The sequence below is a fragment of the Dromiciops gliroides genome, chromosome 1 (assembly GCF_019393635.1).
Source record: "Dromiciops gliroides isolate mDroGli1 chromosome 1, mDroGli1.pri, whole genome shotgun sequence".
Classification (NCBI taxonomy): Eukaryota; Metazoa; Chordata; class Mammalia; order Microbiotheria; family Microbiotheriidae; genus Dromiciops; species Dromiciops gliroides.
The window spans coordinates 30,556,175-30,577,612 of NC_057861.1; the positions used below are offsets into that span (position 1 = coordinate 30,556,175).

Genomic DNA, 21,438 nt, shown 5'->3' on the forward strand with positions numbered 1-21,438 from the left:
GGGAGGTGATAGAGACTCAGTGTAGCCCAGATACTTGTTTTTTGCACGAGTCAATCCAGAAATTGGTTTTGCTCCACTCTTCCTATCTGTAATGAAGCTCTTGTTTTTCTTGCTTTCTTTTTGTTGTTTGTTTGTTTTTTGTTTTGGTTTGGTTTTTTTGGTTTTTTGTGGGGCAATGAGGGTTAGTGACTTGCCCAGGGTCACACAGCTAGTAAGGGGCTGAGGTCGGATTTGAACTCAGGTCCTTCTGAATCCAAGGCTGGTGCTCCATCCACTGCGCCACCTAGCTACCCCCTCTTTTCTTGCTTTCTAAATGTTTTGGGGGTGGGGGGGTTTAAAGAGAAAAAGAATGAGGGCCTGAAATGAAAATACTCAGTCTTCCCTCTGCTGCTTACAACTGACTGAACTGCCAGGAGAGACTGGGCCCACACCAGAGCCATCCATGTGATACTTCAGATAAGGAAGGGAGGCCTCCCCACTGCAAGCAGTTTTAGACAACTCAAACCCTGTCTTACAAGCCTGAGAGCCAGGGAGCCTGGAAGTGTCAGGCTCGGGCCTGAGTTTCAACCAGACTCCTGAGTTGGAAGGGGGTTAGGGGACCATCTGGCTCCACCCCTTTTGCACAACCCCTGGGAGCAGGCTCCGTCCCAAGCAGCTCCTTCTGCCTTGGGCCCACCTAACTATGGGGAAGGCTTTTTTCACATTAAGCTTGAAACCTTCCTCTCAAGGCCGGCCTCTAGATTTGTGGCCCATCAGCCTGATTCAGGATCAGGCCCATTTCATACTATTACAGAAGCCAACAATCTCAGGAAGGTTATAAACCTAAGGGATTGAAGTAGGCACTGGGACAGCAAGAGGGAGCAGTGGATAGAGTGCCAGGCCAGGAGTCAGGAAGACCGGAGTTCAAACCTGGCCTTGAACACTGACTAGCTGTGTGACCCTGGTTAAGTCACTTATCCTTGTCTGCCTCAGTTTCCTCATCTCTAAAATGAGCTGGAGAAGGAAATGGCAAAATCACTCTGGTATCTATGCCAAGAAAACCCCAACAGGGTTGCAAAGAGTCAGACATGACTAAAAAAGACCCAAGAAACAGACACTGGGAACAAGGAGGGAACAGTGAATGGAACGAGAGCAAAAATAGACTCCTTGGTGGGTCATGAGCTAGGATTTCACATGGCCCCTCCTCATTTCACAGAGAGCTGAAGCAATTCGCCCAAGGTCATACAACTAGTGAATATCTGAGATGGGATTCAAATCCAAGTCTTCTTGACTCCCATGCCAGCACTCTAGCCCTTACGTTACTTATGTCACTCAACACCACCAATGTTTGAACCTGGCTATCCCAGCATCTCCATCCCTTCCATGGCCTGTGGCTGAAGGTCTCTGGAGAAGGGGAAGCCACCACCAAACCAGCCACAGCCCCAGGAAGGCCATTCCATCCAGGGCGTCTCCAAACAAGCCTCTACTAAGCTCTGGCTGTGTGCTGGGCATTGCGGAAAACAAATACAAAGAATGAAGCGACCTGCCCTCAAGATGCTGGCGTTCCAATGGCATACAGAGAAGGGCACGGTCTGAGGAGGTGTGGCAGCTGATGGCCAGGGAAGGCCAGGGGGCAAGTGAGGCACCAGGAGAAGGCTGATTCTGCTGGGAGGCAGAGGTCAGGGCTGCCAATGCCCTCCAGAAGAGCTTCTGCCTCATCCGAGACAATCACTGCTATTGAGTCTTTCCTTAGCCCAGTTCTAAGCTGGCCTCTCCCTCTCGGCTCGGCCCTTAGCTCAGCCTCTCCAGGCCTGGACCCGGGGACTCCAGGCCCTGCGTGGGTGTCCTTGGGTGGAAACCCCCCAAATCCCTCCACTCTGGGGTACTGAGATTCACACTGACCTTGGCATCCTCAGCTGGGCCCCAGGGTAAGGCTCATGAGAGATCAGAGCAGAAACCAAACCACAACACGAAGAAAAGAAAGGCTTAGATGAAGATGGGATAAGCCCAAGGGTCTGGGAGCCTCATCTACTCACCATCTGCTCTCCAAAGTGCCCAGACAGAGCCCTTGGCCAGCAGGGTAAAAGAACACCAGCTCTGGTGTCTAAGGACCTGAGTTCAAATCTCACTTTTAATCTACTCTGGGCCCCCGTTTCCTCTCCGAGGGGGTGGATCCAACGACCCTTTCCAACTCCACACCTACCATCCTACCCAACAGTATAGTTCTGCTCTACCCCGCCAAAGCCCCCAACCTCATCACGGTGAGAAACTGAGGTCTGGGAGAAGTGGCTCGGCCCAGGCCCCAGCCATCCCAGGTCCTCAAGTGCCAGGCCCAGGGGCTCTGCACAAGATGAGCGAGTGGACTCCACTGCTTCCCGCCCCCTGGGCTGAGCTTTGCCCTCCTCTCCTCCCAGCTCATCCACCAGCACCTACAAACAGGAAGCCCTTCCTGATACCCGCCCCCAACCTCCATGTGCGTGTAGTACAGCAGAGGGAGGGAAGCGTCCGGCCAAAGAGCCGCTGCCACACACGGAGCTGGGTTTCTGAGCCGAAGATCTCTTCTGTGCCGGCAGAACGTGGCAAAGGGGCATTCTAAGGCAGCAGAAAGGCTGCCTCCCAAACGCTAGGGCAAACATTTGTTCTGGACAAAACAGTCCCTGAGCTCCTACAGTTTCCACTCTAATGGCAAGTGATGAGAACAGGAAAAAGAGGAGCTATACACAAACAGACGAAGGCCATGGCCGTACAAAACCGGACAAACGTACCAGGAAAGGTCTAGTGCCCTGAAGGAATCGAGGCCCTAAGAGGTAAAGGGGTGGAGGGAGTGTCCCTAGCAGAGGGCACAAAGAGGCCACATCCAGGGACCAGCAAGCAGGTCAGTCTGGAAGAGAGAGGTGGGAGACCGAGGGTGGGCGGCTGTAGGCGCCAGCCTAAGGAGCTGATACATTATCCTAGAGAAAATAGGGAGCCAGAGAAGGTTTGAGTAGGGGAGTTACAAGAAAGTCTCCCCAAACTTCTCAGGGGTCTGACGTGTATGGAAGGTACTCAGACCCTGGCCGCTGAGTCGCACTGTCCCTAAGATTATTTACAGAGCCCATTTTAGACACCCTGTGGGGGATGCTGGCTATTTCACAAACCAAGAACTTGCCTGGCACCTGACACCTGACACCCACTTCAATGTCAGTGGTAGGTTCAGATCCCGCTCTCTCCTGCATTGCTCTAAGCTGACAAGGCACCGGAGAAAAAGAACTAGACTTAAGAGCCACCAGATGTAGCTGCCTGTATGGATACCAATCCTCTCACTCCCATCTGCCGGGTTCTTACATTGGGACAAAATTAGGAACCAGAGGATCTGGGTTCAAATCTCGTCTCTGATACTCCCTCCACAGTGTGTGTCCTCAGGTAACATGTCACTTCATGCTTCCTTGTATACAAAACAAAGATATCTGGATGATCTCTAAGGTCTTTTTCCAGCTTTAAAATCTACGAGATCCTCTAAGCCTCAATCCCAGTCCTTCCATTAGAGCGCACTGACTCCCCTCCTCCCCAAGGCCCAAACCTCTTTGAATTAATGAGGACTGACAGTGTATCTGATTAGGGAGAGCTGGACTTGGTGTCCAGCCTCAGACACTTAGCAGCTGTGTGACCCTGGCTGAGTCACCTAACCTCTGTTTGCATCTGTTTCCTCATCTGGAAAATAGAGACAGCACCTCCCTCCCAGAGTCATGAAGATCAGTGAGATTGTAAAGCCCTTAGCACAGTTCCCGGCACATAGTAAGTACTATAAAAATGTCAGCTGCAATTACTATTATTACTATTATTATTAGTTGGGTGACCCTGGGCAGGTCATTTCTTTTAACCTTAACCTATTTCCACATCTATAAAATGGAGATAATAACACCCCCTGTGCTTATCCAATAGGGTTATTAGGAGGACTAAATGAGATAGCATATGTAAAACCCTTTGCAAACTTTCAAGTGTGATTTTTAAAAAAATCAATTCTTTTCTCTTGCAGTGGCATACGATATGCCTTCCCGACTAAGGAAAACACGGAAGCTCCACGGGCATATCGGCAAGCACCAAAGCACCCCAGAGGTCGAGGAAATGCGGGAGGCTTGCACCATCACCGCATCAACTTTAACAAATATTATCTGGGTTACTTTGGGAAAGTGGGTATGAGGCATTACCACCTGAAGAACCAAAGATACTGCCCAACTGTCAACCTTGATAAGCTGTGGACACTGGTCACTGAGCAGACCAGGCTTAATGCTGCCAAATACAAGGCAGGACTTGCCCCCGTCATTGATGTTGTGCGGTCAGGGTACTACAAAGTCCTAGGAAAAGGGAAACTCCCCAAACAGCCAGTCATCATGAAGGCACCATTCTTCAGCAGAAGAGCAGAGGAAAAGATTAAGGGTATTGGTGGAGCTTGTGTCCTTGTGGCATAAAACCAATGTTATCAAATAAAACAAATGTCTTTATTAAAAAAAAAAAATTTTGTTGTTGTTGTTACATTTTGAGTTCCAAGTGGTCTCCCTCCTTGCTTCCTACCCCACATCAGAGGCCAACATTTGATAAAGCCCTATATGAGGAATCATATAAAACACCCTTTCATAGATCAGTTCTTTCTCTGGAGGTGGATAGCATCTTATCTTCCGTCAGAGTTCATTTAAATGTTCACATATCAGGGGGCAGCTAGGTGGCGCAGTGGATAGATCACCAGCCTTGGATTCAGGAGGACCCGAGTTCAAATCCAGCCTCAGACACTTGACATTTACTAGCTGTGTGACCCTGGGCAAGTCACACAACCCCCATTGCCCCACCAAAATAAATAAATAAACCAATAAATAAATGTTCACATGCCTCAGAATAGCTTAGTCATTCACAGTTACTCTTCGAACAATATTGTTACTGTATCCGTTATTCTCTTGGTTCTGCTCATTTCACTCTGTTATTTCATGGAAGTCTTTCCATGTTTTTCTAAAACCAACCTGCTCATCATTTCTTATAGCACAACTTGTTCAGCCATTCCCCAGTGGATGGGCCTCCCCTCAGTTTCCAGTTCTTTCCCACCACAGAGAGATGCTATAAATAGTTTAGAACACATAGATTCTTTTCCCTGATCACCTTGGGAAACAGATCCTTTGTATTGCTGGGTCAAAGGGTATACAGAGTTTTATAACACATTGGCATAATTCCAGATTGCTCTCCCAGTTCACCAACAGTGTATTAGTGTCCCGATCTTTCTATAATTTTAGCCAATCTAATAGGTGTGAGATGGTAGGCCTCAGAATTGTTTTAATTTGCATTTATTTAATGAATAATTAAAAAATTTTTTTTCACATGTGATGTTAATGTCAGCTTGTTATTGCTTTTCTGGAGGAAGACGAGCAGGAAGAGGAGTACCATCAGCCCCACGGTAGGCACCGTGGAAGACACAAGAGAATCAATCAATCAGCAATCATTGAATAAGCACTTACTATATGCTAGGTAACTATATCAGGTAGTAGGGATGCAAAGACCAAAGAATGAGATCATAAGGATCCTTGTTGTACACTTTGGGTTCTCTGCAGACCCAATTCTATAAAATCAAGATGCCTCTGCCTTCCAGGAGTTTACCCAGATCAGTTAATACATCACATGTACAAAACGAAGGCCAAGTGATTCCAGGTGGGGAAGGGGAGTGGCCCAAGCAGCTATCAAGGTTCCGCAGAGTGCAGAGTTAAGGAAACAATTCTGACTATCAGGGAGTTGCCTCAGAGGGAGCCGCCACGAGCCACAGGTGTGCAGGGAAGAGGTGGCTGGGCAGGTGCTGCTTCTCTCCCCTCCCACTCTCCTTACCCCAACACCTCAGTACTGCTGACAACACTTTACAGGATGTGATGGGGATGCTGACAAAAGGGATGCTCAGGTTCTCCCCATACCTCCCCAGCCTCCCAGGCAAAGCTGCCACAGACAAAGGCAATCAATGGGTAGAAGTCGAGCATGTCCAAAGATCAGGGCCAAGGGCCTGGGCCTATGGAAGACTATGTCTTACCTAACGGTACCACCAAAGGTGGTAGCCTAGGCCTGAGACAGAAGTGGCCAAAAGTCTGCCCCTTTCCCACCAGCCATCAGCTTAACCGAGCCACTCTCCTAGGCTAAGCTCTCCCTTCTAAAACAACATCCCCACACAGGGGTGGGCTGACACTCAGAAGCCAAGGGCACAGCAAATTCTAGGGAACAAAGGAGGAAGACAGGGTGCTGGGGGACAGGTCCCAAAGGAGAAAACTGGCTGGGCATCAATAAGAAATGATGTTAGTAAACTCAAGACAGTGGAAAATGGAATCCCAGCTCTGCCTCCTGACTGCTGCACAAACAATGTCCTTCATCTCTCAGCTCCAGGCAGTTTCTCTGGCTGTCCCCATGCCTGAAAAGCTCTTCATTATCTTCCTTTAAGTGCCAGCTAAGGTCCCATCTCCTACAGGAAGTCCTTCCCCGCCCCCCCCCCTTAATTCCCTCCTCAGTTATTTCCTGTTTATCCTGCAGGTAGCTAACTTTGCCTATATTTGTTTGCTCGTGATTTCCCCCAAAGATGGTAAACTCCTTAAGGACAGGACTGATTGTCATCAGCCTCTTTTTGTGTTCCCAAGAAGGATTAGCAGTGTAAGGGGCTAAAATTCTAGTGAATCTGTCTAAGATAGCTAATGAGTGGTCGCCAATAAATTATAAACTTAGGAAGAGTTTAGACTTTTAAGCATTTATTAAGAAGATTAAGAATTTGGTGGAGAGAGAAAGGCCTAGATTCAGCTGTCTATCTCGAGGAGCTAGCATCTCCTGCTCTACTCTCCACTTGAGTCCTCACTCCCAGAGTGAGCCACACCTCCTTGATCCCACAAGCCTCCTGTGAAACTGGAAACATCCCATCCACTCTCGCACGCGTATCTCCAAGCTAACTGGCTGGTAGCCTTGATTAACAGTACCCACAAGCAAACATCACTTCCTGATACCAAGGAAGTGCATGGCTTGCCCTCAGAAGCAGTAACTCTCTAGCGGGTGGTGTCATTCCAATCATTACAGTAGCATGCCTGGAATACAGCAGGGGCTTAATATATGTTGACTGACTGATTTACAGCGAAGGAAACAGAAGCCCAGCAAGGGGTGGTGACTGGTCCAAGGTAGCAGAGTAAGCCAATGCCAGAGCTCCTTGAGGGCAGGGACCACCCTTTGGCCTCTGTTCAGCACAGGTCTGGCAGGGTAGGGGCTTCATAAATGTTTCTAGATTGAGGGCAGTTTACTCCAGGCCCTAGTTTAGGCATCTAGAATAAGGAAAGGGTCAGGCCAAGGTCCCTTCCCTTCCTGTTCTTTTTTCTTTTTTTTTTTTTAGTGAGGCAATTGGGGTCAAGTGACTTGCCTAAGGTCACACAGCTAGTAAGCGTTAAGTGTCTGAGGCCGGATTTGAACTCAGGTACTCCTGACTCCAGGGCCGGTGCTCTATCCACTGCGCCAACTAGCTGCCCCCTTCCCTTCCTGTTCTAAATCTATTACCTCAGTTATGGGGAAGAGTCCAGGACCACAATGCTTCAAAGGTTCCCCAAATCCAGATGGAATTGAGAAAATTTCTAGAGGAAAGACCATGCCTTTAAGAGGTTCTACAGAGTCCCCAAACTCCATCTCTTCATTAATAACAATAATTATTAATAATAATGAATATACAGTCACTTTAAGTCTGCCATGAGCTTCTCGCAGGTTGTCTCACGTGAATCTCACAACCACCCTGGGAGGAAACTAAGGCTTTGAGAGGTTACATGACTTCCCCATGACTAGTAAGGATCAAAGGCAGGATCTGAACCCAGATCTTCTGGACTCCAGGTCAAATATTCCATCTGTTCCACATGACCTTTTCACGCCAGCTGGGATCAGATTAGTGCAAATGAATTTGCCCAAGTGGCTGCATTATCTGAATTCACACAGCACATTTCCATGGGGCTGAACCCAACAACCACACTTTACATAATAAGAATTTGAACACGGCTGACTGTGGGATTCCTAACTCTCAATGCCTGCCCCTACCTGCAAGGGCGTCAGGGAAGAGGTTCTCCTCCCTGCACCCCCCCCCCCAAGCCCACCTTGGGACAGCTCCCACATTACTTCTGGTTCTGCCCTCTTTGCTGTTCAGGAGTTTTCTTTATTGGAGTGGTTTTGCCATTTCCTTTTCCAGATCATTTGACAGATGAGGAAACTGAGGCAAACCAGGTTAAGTGACTTGTACAGGGTCACACAGCTAGTGAGTGTCTGAGGCCAGACTGAACTGGAGCTCTATCCACTGCGCACCCAGCTGCCCCTGGGACCAAGCAGAACAAGGACCTCAACAACCCTGCATTATTAACATGTCATTTATATAGAACTTTCAAGCTTGTAAAAGTGTGTGTGCATTCACGTGTACCCTTTGAGATAACCTCTAGGTATCATTACCTCCACTGTACAAAAGAAGTTAGGTAATTTGCCCACCATCACAGTGTCAGAGGCAGGATCTGAACCCAGGTCTTCCAGATACCAAGGGCAGGGATCAGTCTGCACTGCCGTTGAGCTATAATGCTATCTCCAAGGCTTCTCTCGTCCAAGCTAAACAGCATCTTCAACAGGCACAGGAGTCATCACCCCCCACCCCCCACCCCACCCCCCCGTATCCAAGTCACATTGCCTGATTAGAAAGTAAGCTCCTGGGGGAGCTAGGTGGTGCAGTGGATAAAGCACCAGCCCTGAATTCAGGAAGACCTGAGTTCAAATCCTGCCAGAAACACTTGACACTTACTAGCTGTGTGACCCTGGGCAAGTCACTTAACCCTCATTGCCCTGCCCCCCCAAAACAAAACAAAAACAGAAAGTAAGTTCCTTGGGGACAGGGACTGACTGAGGTGGGCATTTTGTATCTCTGGCAATTAGTAAGCTGTTCATTTGCTCACAGGATCCTAGATCTAGATCGGAAAGGCAGGGTCCTCAAAGGTCATCACGTCCAAGCACCTCAGTGTATAGATGAGGAAAACCAAGGCCCAGGGAGGAAAGACTTGCTACCCCTGCCTGCAGCCCTCCCATCTTCGTGGGGCCCAAGACCACACAAGCCTCCTCAGCTGTCCCCATCCCTGACTCAAGAGACCAGCGTCCAATCAAACTCCCAGCTCGTCGGCACACCTCTCCATCCTGGAATCGGGAAGTGAATCTGTGGGACCCAGCACTCCCAAACACTCGGCCTGCACCATTTGGCCCAAGGCTCTAGACTGTGGCGATCCCCCTGAATCCCAGCGGCCACTTCTTCCAGCTCTATCCTCGGCACATCTGATAAAGCCTGCCATTAACAGCCTGGGGTCAAGGGAGCACAGAATCCAAAAAAGGAGCACTACCTGGGGCACTCCCCTGGAGACCTCCCCAAACTGACCTCTGATGCTCGAATGAGGACTCTTAGGGTCTGGTCATTCATCTAGTCCCAAATCTTACCATCTGGCCGTTAGTCCCCTGGGCTGCCATGTGACACTGTGTAACACTGGGCAAGTCACTGGACCTCCAGGCCTCTTTTTTTCACCTGTCAAATGGGGATAACAGCAGCAGTACATATTTCCATGGCTCGTCCAAAAATCCTGCTGTCTCTGACACTGCCCTGCTTTGCCAGCTGGGTTAATTACCTGATCAAAAAGGAAAATGAGGGGGCAGCTAGGTAGCACAGTGGATAAAGTACCAGCTTTGGATTCAGGAGGACCCAAGTTCAAATCTGACCTCAGACACTTGACACTTACTAGCTGTGTGACCCTGGGCAAGTCACTTAATCCTCATTGCCCTGCCAGGAAAAAAAAAAAAAAGAGAGAGAAAATGAGGCTCGTCTGGCATGGCCTGTTCCTAGTGGAGCCATGAAGGTTTCTAGGGAAGAGGTGGGTTCAAATCCTTCCTCAGACACCTACTAGCAGTGTGACATGAGAGAAGTCACATAACCAAGCCATGCCTCAATTTCCTCATCTGTAAAATGGGGGTGATAAATTGACCTTCTTCCCCAGGTCACTGTTCCAAAGAGACATGAAGGTAGATTGCTTTGTAAATCCCAAGACATTCCAGAAATGAGAACAGCAGCACCTTTGGGTAAGGCCCACTGACTTGTCTAAAGTGACACAGGGGGTTTAAGAGACCCCAGGTTGCTTCTTAACTGCTATTTAAATAACCACTGACTGAAAGTACAAGGCAGAAGGCTACATGTGGAGCAGCTGGTTCAGGGTAATGAAGCATGAACCTGCCACTTAGCACCTGGTGACCACAAGCAAGTCAATGAGCTTCTATGAGTCTCAGTTTCCTTATCTGTAAAATGAGGGCTTAGACTTGATGGCTTCTGAAGTCCCTTCCAGCTCCACGGAGGGGACCTGAGTGACCATCTAGCCCAAGGAATGCCCAAGAATCCAGTGTGAGCCAGCCCCAGACTCTGCTAGAAGAACCCCTGGGAGAGCTCCCACACAGAGATCACAGCCTCACAACTGGAGAAACGGCCCCAGCAATGGGAAGCTTAGGATGACCCAGCCCTCCAAGGGTTACACAGCACTTGGCTTTAGTGCAGAAGACCCAGACTTGAAGCCCACTCCTGTGTGGCATTGGTCGAGTCCCCCAACCTTTCTGGGGCTCAGTTCCCTCATCTGCAAAACAAAGGGTTTCAGGGGTCCCTTCTTACTGTACATCTATGTATGCCTTTATCTTCCCAGCAAGCTGGTAAAGCAGGTGAGAAACTGAGGCCTAAAGTCTCACGCTGAGCAAACGTCTGAGGCAACAACCTTGAACCCCCAAACTAGCATTCCAGACACATGCCTTTATAATAACGTAAAACGCTTTAGTACATGGTCTCACACTTGGTCCTCCAAAGGACCTCCTATGATATTATTGTGCCATTCCTATTTTACAGATAACAGGACAGCTAGGTGGATAAGGCACTGGCTCTGGATTCAGGAGGACCCAAGTTCAAATCCAGCCTCAGACAACTTGACACGATTACTAGCTGTGTGACCCTGGGCAAGTCACTTAACCCTCATTGTCCTGCCCAAAAAAACAAACCAAAAAACCACCTATTTTACAGATAAGAAAACTGAGGCTCAGGGAGCTTATGACTTGCCAAAGGGGTCATACAGCTTTTAAATATCCAAGGTAGGGATTCGAACCCAGATGTTCCTAACCCCAAGTTCCACTCACCAGCTTTTGTGAGGGAAAAGCCAGCCACTGCCTCCTGAGGCAGCCTACTCCAGCTCAGGCCATCTTCCCCTAAAGAAGGAGAGCTCACCATGCCTAGCACGCACCCCGACTGTCCCTGGATGGCCCTCCCGGCTCATCGAAGCCTCTTGGCTTCCTTCAAGTCCTAGCACAAATGCCACTTTTTACAGAAAAGCTTCCACTTTCATTCTGGCACTTTCCCTCTGTTAACCTACAATTTATCCCACATATACCTCACAAGGATGGAGCTATTTGCATGTCGTTATCCCCATCAGAACGTAAGCTCCTTGGAAACAGGGATTGTCTTTTGCCTTTCTTTGTATACGCGCAGTCAGCCCAGTGCCTGGAACATCATAAGGATTTAATAAATGTTCACTGACTGAATGACATCAAATTTTGTATTAGGGTACTAATGCAGAGAGTTTGAAGGGACTTCACTTCAACCTGAGATATGCTAGAGCCAGCCCTTAGAGGCTCTCAAGGGTTACACTGCCAGGGTAAGCGTTTACACTTCAGAAAATCTTCGAATGATAGAAATCGGGGTTTGATTTGTTCTGTTGATTGTGTAGAATCTAGCTTCTTAAACTGTGGGTCATGACCCCATATGGGGTCAGAGTAAATGTGTGGCTCAAAAAATCTGGCTACAATAAAAGGTTACATATATTTTATATACCCATGTACCTGGGTCACATAAAAATTCCTCCAGTGAAAAGGGGTCGCGAGTGGAAAAAAAAACTTAAGCAGCCCTGGTCAAGAGACCTTAGAGAATGATGGAGAAAATGTTAATAACACAGATTAAACTTAAAAGTTTATAGGTTCTAGAGAGTTGGTTGTTAAATATTTACTGAGTCTAACCCTCTCACTTTACAGAAAAGGAAATGAAGTCCATTGGTGTTAGTGGCAGAAGAGAAATTTGAACCCAGGTCCTCCAGTTTTAAATCCACTGCCCTTCTGTACCAAAGGAGTCTGGTGCCAAATTGTGGAAAACTGACATGGGCAAAGCTACAGGTGGGAGATTTTTTTTTCATCAAAATTAAGAGGCTTGACTAAATAAGCCAGTCACACTTCTCTCTGTGCCACTCATCAGGTTGTCAAAAGTTGGCAGGCTCTAAGAGGGAGGGGACACTCCTCCGGTTAACCCAGCCCCAAAGGCCACAACCGCCTCCTCCCCCCCCCCCTGCAAATCAGAAGGTAAGTAACCGAGTCCTGGCATAAGCCCTGTGGTACAATAAGACAAACTCAGTGAAACTTGGCTGATTACACCTAAAGAAGCACCCTTAGCACACCAGATCGGCTTTGCCGGATAACGTGTATACCCCCCCCCACACACACACACACAGATTCGGTTTCCTTTCCTGCCTTCTATGATCAGAGACCCATCTATTCTGGGCAGCATCTTCTCTCCATCAGCCCAAGGCTGTGGTTATTATGGAAAAATCACCAGGCACTTCCATGCCCTGCCTCCCCTGACCGGGACTTGAATGCCTCCTCACGAGTCACAGACATAATCTGTACCACATGTTTCTGATATTATTTTACAGATTACTTCATAAAACCTGAACTTTCTTCCCCTCCTTTAAAACCCAATCTGTTTCAGGAGAGGAAAATACACTTACACGCACAACCCAAACCCTCGAAGTAAATTCCAGTTGTAAATACACCCACGGCTTTGTTTTACAAGCATTTCTCCCCTTCCCCCCTCCCCTCCCCCTTGCCCCCAGAGAGAGGATTTTTCCTTATAGATCAAATTAAGGCCAATTAATGCAGTCTTGGAGTCAGTTTCCTGCAGCAGTCATGCCAACGTCCTGAGCATCTCCGAGCCCCTTCAGTAAAGCCCCCCAGAATGGCCCAGGCCGGACCGGGCGAGAGTATGAAGACGAGGCAGGACGGTCCCACCAGAGGCGTGCCCCATAGCCGCTCACCTCCCGCCCCCGCCCCGCCCGGGCGGCGGGAGGCCCCGGTCCCAGCACAACTTTGCAGACTGACAGATACGCGGGCAGCCGGAGCGAGTGACTGACAGGGAGGAAGGGGAGGCCGAGGAGGAGGGAGGCGGCGGGGGCTCGGCGGCCCGGCCCGGCCCGGCCCGGAGCGGCGCCCGTGCCCACCAGCCCCGGCTCCATGTGCTCCCGGGCCGTGGCAACTTGCGAAGCGGTGCCCGGGGCCGGGCCGGGGCCGGGCTCACATTGTCTCCGTCCCTCCTCCCCCCGCCGCACGCTCGCACTCACACCCCCCGCGCACACCCGCACCCTCCCGCACGCCCCCGTCCCCTCCCCCAGGCCCCAGCTCGCCAGTCCGGGCCCGCGCCCCGCGGCGCCCCCGGGCCGGGCCGGGCCGCGCGGGGCCGGGCGGCTCAAACTTTGTTGGGCGGCGGGGCCGCGGGGCTGGGCCGGCCCTGCCTCCCGCGCCCCGGGGCCGACCTGGTCGTGCTCCGGCTCCTCATAGTCGTCCTCCTCGGCGCTCACGGACATGGCCATGGCTCATGGTGGGCCCAGGCTCGGGCTCCCGGGCATGGCGGGAGGAAGAGCCGCCGCCGCCGCCGCCGCTGCACCGCGGGAGGGAGCCCGGGCCGCGGCCGCCGGGCTCGGGCTCCTCGGGCTCCGCCGCCGCCGCCGCTCCGGCTCCGCTCGCGCACCCTCCCTCCCGCTCCCTCACACACTCTCTCACACTCGCACACACTCGCGCACGGAGGGGGGGAGAGTAGGGGGGGCGGGCGGGCGGGGGGGCTCATGCATATTCATAAGCCGAGCCAGGAAGGGGCCGGCCCCCCCCCCGCCCCACCCCACCCCCCACCCCCGGTCAGCCAATGGCGGGGCCGCAGCGGGTTCGGATACACACAAAGGGAGCCCTGCCCGCGGTGACACGGGGCCGCCCGGGGGTGGGGGGGAGGAGGGGGAGGGAGAAGGTGCCCGCCTCCAGCCTCCCCCCTCCCCTCGGGGCCCCTCCCCGGCGGCCCGCGGGCCGGCGGGCGAGCGCGAGGCTGGGGACGGGGGCGGCGTGGGGGCGTGCCCCGCGCGCGGCCCGGGGTGCACATGTGGGGCGGCCGCGGCTCCCGGAATTGCACTCTGGGGCTGGGGTGGGGTCTTTTGTGTGGTCCGACGGATCGCGGACGGGGGAGGCGGCGGGGGGCAGGGCCCATCCCCCACCCCCACCCGCCAAGACGCCCGGCGGGCTGCGCTCGGCATTCGGCGACGCTCCGGGTGGATTGGGGCCGGACCCTCGAGAACGGGAGCGCCCGAAGGGGCAGGAGCCGGCCCGGCCCCCGACTCGGGGACAATACAAAGGAAGGAGAGGCTCGCCCCTCCGCCAAGTGGCCCGTCTAGGCTTTCGGTTGGGAGGGGGGGAGCTCCCAGTGCGGAAGCTCCCTGCACTGATACCCACAGCCTTCCGTGAGACCGAGGGGTGGGACCAGACGGCCCCGCAGGTCCTGCCGCGCTCCAGACCGCCCCGATCCCGAGAACTTGTCCCCGACTTGGAAACTCAGCGTGGCCTCGGGCACGGTGGCACGCTCCGGGTCCCACCGCGGCGAGTCTATGGTGCTTTGCGAGGAACCCAAAATCAAGTCTCCAGCTCTCTCCTTCGGGGGAGAGGCCTTAGGAAAAAGGGATAGCCTGACCCACCCACCCATAATGCCCGCTGCTCCCAGTGGCCAGGCCAAACGCTGAAAGCCTGCCAACCGGCTGCGGAAGGAGATGGGCCAGAGGGAGGTGTGGGTAGAGACGTCCTGGGGTGCCGGACCAAAGCAGCCTTTCCCTATCCAAAGGTGGCTTCTATGCATGCTAAAAGAGCTTCATCCCACCCAGAGGTCCCAACCAAAGGAGACAGAAAAGAAATATGGGGCAGGAGATGCCATGGAGGTTCAGTTCTCTCCACCCTTGGAACACTGAGGATCATACTGTTTCCCTTGGCTAAGTCACTTCCAAGTGTCCTTTTTTCTCCGCTTTAAAATGAGAAGATTAGTCAGAGCCCATTTCAGGGGGCAATGGTCCCTAATCAACTTTTGAGATTGAAATTTTCAAATGAAACAATACAAAAAGCAGCCTCCTGAGATGCTAAACTTGGGTCAGACCCAAGGAAGTCCCTCGGACCTTCAAGGCCAGTGACTCCAATGACCAACACCACTCAGAGCAGGCCCCAGAACCTGGCCTGCCTATCCATCATCTCCATTCCAAAGGCAGCATCTCAGCAATGGGAGATCACAGGAGGGCTCAGCAGGGCCCAGCAGGTCACGGCCTGGGCTTTCAGCTTGAGTGAGCTGGAGGCATGAGGCCTCCTGAAGAAAGCTCAGGAGAGACCCCGAGCCCCAATCCATTCAACCGACAGCTGGATCTTAGAGAACTCTGTAGACAATCTCAATCACCAACCTGAAGACTTGTTCAGCCACTACCAAACTAAACACTAGAGACAAAGTGGATGCCCCATGGCTGAGCAAGAGCTGGGGTAACAGGGTTAAAAGAACATGATGGAATATTGTTGCAGAGTGAGAAGAAACTGTTAAGCTCAGAGAAGACATACAGGAGACAACACACAAACGAATTCTGTGTAAATTCCAATACTCAAACCTAAATAGGGGGATTAAATGAGGAAACATATTTCCTTCCTTTCACTGGGAAGGTGGGGGGCAAAGGGTACAGAATGCTGTATGCCCTGTCGGCCTGGCTCAAACTGTCAATTCTACTTAATTGTTTTGTTTCTTCCTTTATTATAAAAACAGGTTCACTGGGCTAGAAGGAGAAAGAGTGTTTTTGAAAATGACTATGAAGAAAAAAAGGAACTATCAAAAGAAACTATTTTTTCCCTAATCCACTAATATCACAATCCACTTAGCTTCAATGGCTCTTCTTTTCCTCACTGAGAAAAAGAAGGGGTCATACAAGTTAAGCTAGCCCATAAGGTCCATGTTCTAAGTCCTAACATTCCATATTCTCAGGTCCTATCCGGTTTTCAATCTAAGAATCCCACTAACAACAACCCAAAGTCAAACCTCAAAACAGTTTAATTTAAGGCTCCTAAAACTCTTCCCAGCATCAAGTAGGGGTTCCCCAACATTTTCCCTCTTCGCTCCTCAGTTCCATGGTGCCACTGGCTCAGTACAAAGAGAAAGAGGCAGCCATGAAATCCCCATCTTATTTTCAAATCAGCAAGTTCATAAGAATTAGTCAAAACCAACAGAGTCAGGGGGAGGGCAGGGAAACTATTGCCATCAATAAAGAAAACAACAGGCAAAAGGGTTGTCCATTAATAATAACTCATTTCCATAGCAATGTAAAGCTTACAAAACAGCTTTCTGGGGCAGCTAGGTGGTGCAGTGGATAAAGCACTGGCCCTGGATTCAAGAGGACCCAAGTTCAAATCTGCCCTCAGACAACTTGACACTTACTAGCTGTGTGACCCTGGGTAACTCACTTAACCCTCATTGCCCCGCAAAAACTCCCCAAAAAACAGCTTTCCTCTACAACAAGCTCATGAGGTAGACGGTAAATAGGTTATCACCTCCATTGTACACATGAGGAAACTGAGAAAGAGGGAGGGAAAGTGACTTACCCTAAGGTCACAGAAGTGTGTTTGGACTTGCTTTTGAAGTCAGTGTATTGTTATTACTCTCATTCATTTAGTCATTCAACAAATATTTATGAATGGATTTAACTGAATCTCAAAAGTTCTGGGCCAAGTGAGACACAGTCCAAGGAGCAATTGATTGGCAAAATAAAAGACCTGAATTCCAGGCACTGGGGAGGTCTATTCTCCTCTCTGGGTCATTCATAAAAAGAGGGGTGTTGGGGCCATCTCTAAGGTCCCTCCCAGATCCTGCTATGATTTTGACCCCAGATTAAGAAGAAGATAGAGGAAAGGCATAACAACAGGATCATAGGCAACCCAAGAACCATCCTCTTGTCACCAATAAATTCAACTTCTCTCCCTGCTGAGTCTCTGATATACCAGGATATGAACTACTAATACAGAGGGTTTTTGGCCTGGACTTGTGATTTCCTTGACTCAGGGAACTCCTAGTAAGGAAGCTCCCTTTACCAATGCAGATCAACTTGTCTTCAGCAATTTAGAGTGTTCTAGACCTGTTTAGGGGAACCGAGAGGTTATTAAGAGTGACTCACTTGTCCAGGGTGACATGCCAGTTTGTATATAAAGAGAACGTGAATCCATTTTACAGATGAAAAAACTGAAGTCTGGCCCTCTTCCCACAACTCTCTTCCCCCTCCCCTCTCTCTCTCTCAAAACAATCCCAATAACCCCAAAGGCTAAATTTATAGGATGCTGGAAGGTATGCAAAATGTAATTTACATACATCCTCTCATGTGATTTTCCCAACAGCCCAGTGAAGAAAGCACCAGCCCTGGATAAAGCACCAGCCCTGGAGTCAGGAGGACCCGAGTTCAAATCTGACCTCACACACTTGACACTTACTAGCTGTGTGACCCTGGGCAAGTCACTTAACCCTCATTACCCCACAAAAAGGGGGGGGGAGAAGAAAGCACTTCTAGGAATATGATCTCTATTTTACAGATGATGAGACTGAGACCCAGAGAGTACTAGTGACCGGCCCATCCATTCTCACATAGCTAGTGAGTGTCTGAGGCAGGATTCCAACCCAAGTCTCCCCTGGCTGCTCTTTCCACCTCTCTACCGAACTGCCCCCCCCTCCTGCTCCTCCCTATCCATAACTAGCATGACAAAGTCCACATGGGTGTGAAAAGGAGAAAAATGACCAAGGGCCCTCTCTCATCAATATACTTCATACTCCACCAATGGAAAATGGAGAGTTATAGGAAGGAAGGAAGGGAGGGAGGGAGGAAGGAAGGAAGGAAGGAAGGAAGGAAGGAAGGAAGGAAGGAAGGAAGGAAGGAAGGGAGGGAGGGAGGGAGGGAGGGAGGGAGCTGAAAAAATGTTTTTAAGCGCATTGAAAAAAAAGTTTCCAAAAGGCATTAGAGACATCATCTCACTGGAGTCTCTCAACAACCTTAAAAGGCAGGAAATATTCCCCAATGTACAGGTGAAGAAACTGAGGCTAAGAGATAAGTGAATTCCCTCTGAATGAAGAGACGGGGAAATGTCTGAGAGAGGATTTGAACTTTCGGCTTCCTTAGCCCAAGCTCAGTGCTCTGACCCATTAAACCCCATCAGTACCACAGTTTATGATTTTAAGAATTGTAAATTTGGGGGGCAGCTAGGTGGTGCAGTGGATAGAGCACCGGCCCTGGAGTCAGGAGTACCTGAGTTCAAATCCGACCTCAGACACTTAACACTTACTAGCTGTGTGACCCTGGGCAAGTCACTTAACCCCAATTGCCTCACTAAAAAAAAAAAAGAACTGTAAATTTGGGCCAAGCAAAAACCAAATAGGAGATTAGGAAGTGGAGTGGAAGGGCCTGTTCTATGAGGAACCTACTAGGGCTCCCTAAGACATGATTAGGAAGTGTTCTATTTTAAAATAATAATTATGCATACTCATGTGTCTACTGTCTACCCAGTGATGACTAAATACCTGATTCTGGCATCAAGGCCCCCCATAACCTAGTTCTCTTCCTCTCCGTGTGTGCCTGTATGTACACACGAGCATAAAATACATCACTGGGCCTGGAATTGGGAAGGCCTGAGTTTAGATCTGATCTCACACATATATTAGCTGTGTGACCCTGGGCAAGTCCCTTAATCCTTGAAATCAAGGAACCCCAGAGGCCACCTCATCACCTCCCTCCATATCACCCCCATTATGAGTGGCTTTGCCCAAAGACCTCCGGTGAGGAGCAGCCCACTCTGAGTGGCAATAGTTCTGATTCTCTAACCATGGTCCTTGGCTCACAGGTCCCCTAGGCTTGAAGTGAGGCCCTCCCCACCAGCAGATGCCTATACAACACTCTCTCTCTTTTCTTTTCTTTTCTTTTGTTTTTTTGCAGGGCAATGGGGGTTAAGTGACTTGCCCAGGGTCACACAACTAGTAAGTGTTAAGTGTTTGAGGCCCGATTTGAACTCAGGTCCTCCTGACTCCAGGGCCGGTGCTCTACCCACTGTGCCACCTAGCTGCCCCTACAACACTCTCTCAATTAGCTCAGGTGCCCGGCTGAGGCCACCTCCTCCATGAGTCCCTCACTCCCATCCCCATGTGAAAACGACCCCACGACTGCCTCCAAACTTCTCGTGGCACCATTCCCAGCCCTCCCCTGTGTCCAAATCACTGGGCCATTGGGCATCTGCACAGAGAGCCAGGTGGCACTCTAACATAGTGTTTTCTGCAAGTCCTAAGACATTCACAGGGGAAGATTTGGAGGCTAAAACAACCTCAGATCTGGGTCATTGAATCCAAACGCCTTATTTTACAGATCAGGAAACTGAGGCCCACCCAGGTGAAGCCAACTGAGGTCACACAGGTACAAAGTGTCCGAGGTACTTATGCACCAAGCTGAGACCCTCTCAACACTAGGCCTGGGACCCCCGCATCACTATTCCTCACACAGGACACTTCCTGTCTCCATGCCAGGGTGTAGACCTGTGAACCTACTGGCATAAAGAAAAAGAAAGATGCCCTAGGGCTCCCCGGGACAATGACAAGTTAAGGGACTTGTCCACAGTCACACAGTCAGTACATGTCAGAGATGAGAGCATTCTGACTTCTACCCACTAAGCTAAAACGTCTATGGCAGAATAACAGCCCTTGTCCTGGCTGATTCTGTTGGCTGCATGCTGTGGACAGCACTGGGGACCTGGGAATCAATAAGATCTGGGTTCAGAACCTAGTGAGGACACTTCGAGGCTCCAAATGAGGCCACTCGATATCTGAGTATCCTCTAAGTCCCATGGAAGGGCCTCTTTGTGTAGGTGGTCAAAATCTCCCACACCTGTGCAAGCCGGGACACTTACAAACGGCCACTTGCCTGATGGTGATTTCTGCTTAGTAAGCAATAAAAGAATGCTGATTTTATTCATTTTCCTACTTGTCTGTGTGTTCTAACTAACTTGAAAAAAATGAAGGGCTCAGGGAAAAGAGATATTTATTCGAAAATTTGTAGAGAATGTCACCAAAGCAGGATGCTCACATCTGAGTTGGTAGCAAGCCAAGGCCCTAGGGTTCAGTAGAAAAACTATAGAGTGGGGAAGGATGGGCCTGACAGAGGAAAAGGCTACAGATTTTTCTTAAGGAAATTATTAATGTTGCTTCCACAGATGTCTCTTCCTCCTGGGGAGGCCCTATCTGTAGAGCTCAAAGAGAGCATTTATCTCTTGGAAGCTTCTAAAAGGGATCCAATTGCTCTTAAACAGACAGCTATCCCAAGAGGCTTATTTCATGGAGAGGAAGAGCTGAGGGCGAGGGGACCTGAGAGATCACCAGGGGACCAACGCCTTCGCCAGAGCCTGACTGTGAACCCAAGCCTCTAGAGAGCAAAGCCAGCGTTCTTCCCATTTTTCCACTCTGCATTTATTTAAAGCGAAGCGACCCGCCAATGCACATGGAGACCTCAACGTAGTCTTTCACCAGGTAGTATAAAGTAGCAGAGCCCTGACCTAGATTGGCGCGGAAAGCCCTGCAGCAGCTGACTGCAGCCTTCCTTCCCAGCCTGGCTGGGCACGGCTGCTTTTCATCGAGTCTGCAGCATGGCCAAAGCAGACCCTGCACCCCCAGTCTCTGAGCCTCCTGAACTTGCCTGGAACACCACACCCCCACCCCCACCCTTAAAATCCTGATTCCTCCAAAGCTCATCTCATCCAGCTGCTCTTACAGCCACCTCCCAGGCTGCTGGCACCTCCACCTCCAATGACTGTCATGGGTTACCTCCCCCATTAGAACAGAAGCTTCTCTTGGGGGCAGCTAGGTAGCACAGTGGATAAAGCACAGGCCCTGGGTTCAGGAGGCCCTGAGTTCAAATTTGACCTCAGACACTTGACAGTTACTAGCTGTGTGACCCTGGGTAAGTCACTTAACCCTCACTGCCCTGCAAAGGGGGAAAAAAAAATAGAAGCTTCTCTAGGGCAGGGCCTATTTCATTTCTGTCTTTGTTTCCTTGGGGTCTAGAACCTGATAGGCATTTAATAAGTGCTTGTTGATTGATTCTGTGACAACACCTCACCCCCCCCCCCCATCACTATCAATGAGTACACATATTATTAAGCACTCACTATGGACCAAGCAGGCAGCAGACCTGGAGTCAGGAAGACCCGAGTTCAAATGTATCACATCCTAGCTGTGTGACCCTGGGCAAGTCATCTAACTCTGTCTGCCTCAGTTTCCCCATCTGT

General features: G+C 50.3%; 1 protein-coding gene and 1 pseudogene across 1 annotated transcript in view; one reads left to right on the forward strand and one right to left on the reverse strand.

Annotated features, from left to right (window-relative positions):
* Positions 1–21,438, reverse strand: part of KDM2B (lysine demethylase 2B) — a 153,210-nt gene that overhangs the window by 20,437 nt on the left and 111,335 nt on the right.
* LOC122734885 lies at positions 4,006–4,447 on the forward strand (annotated as a pseudogene).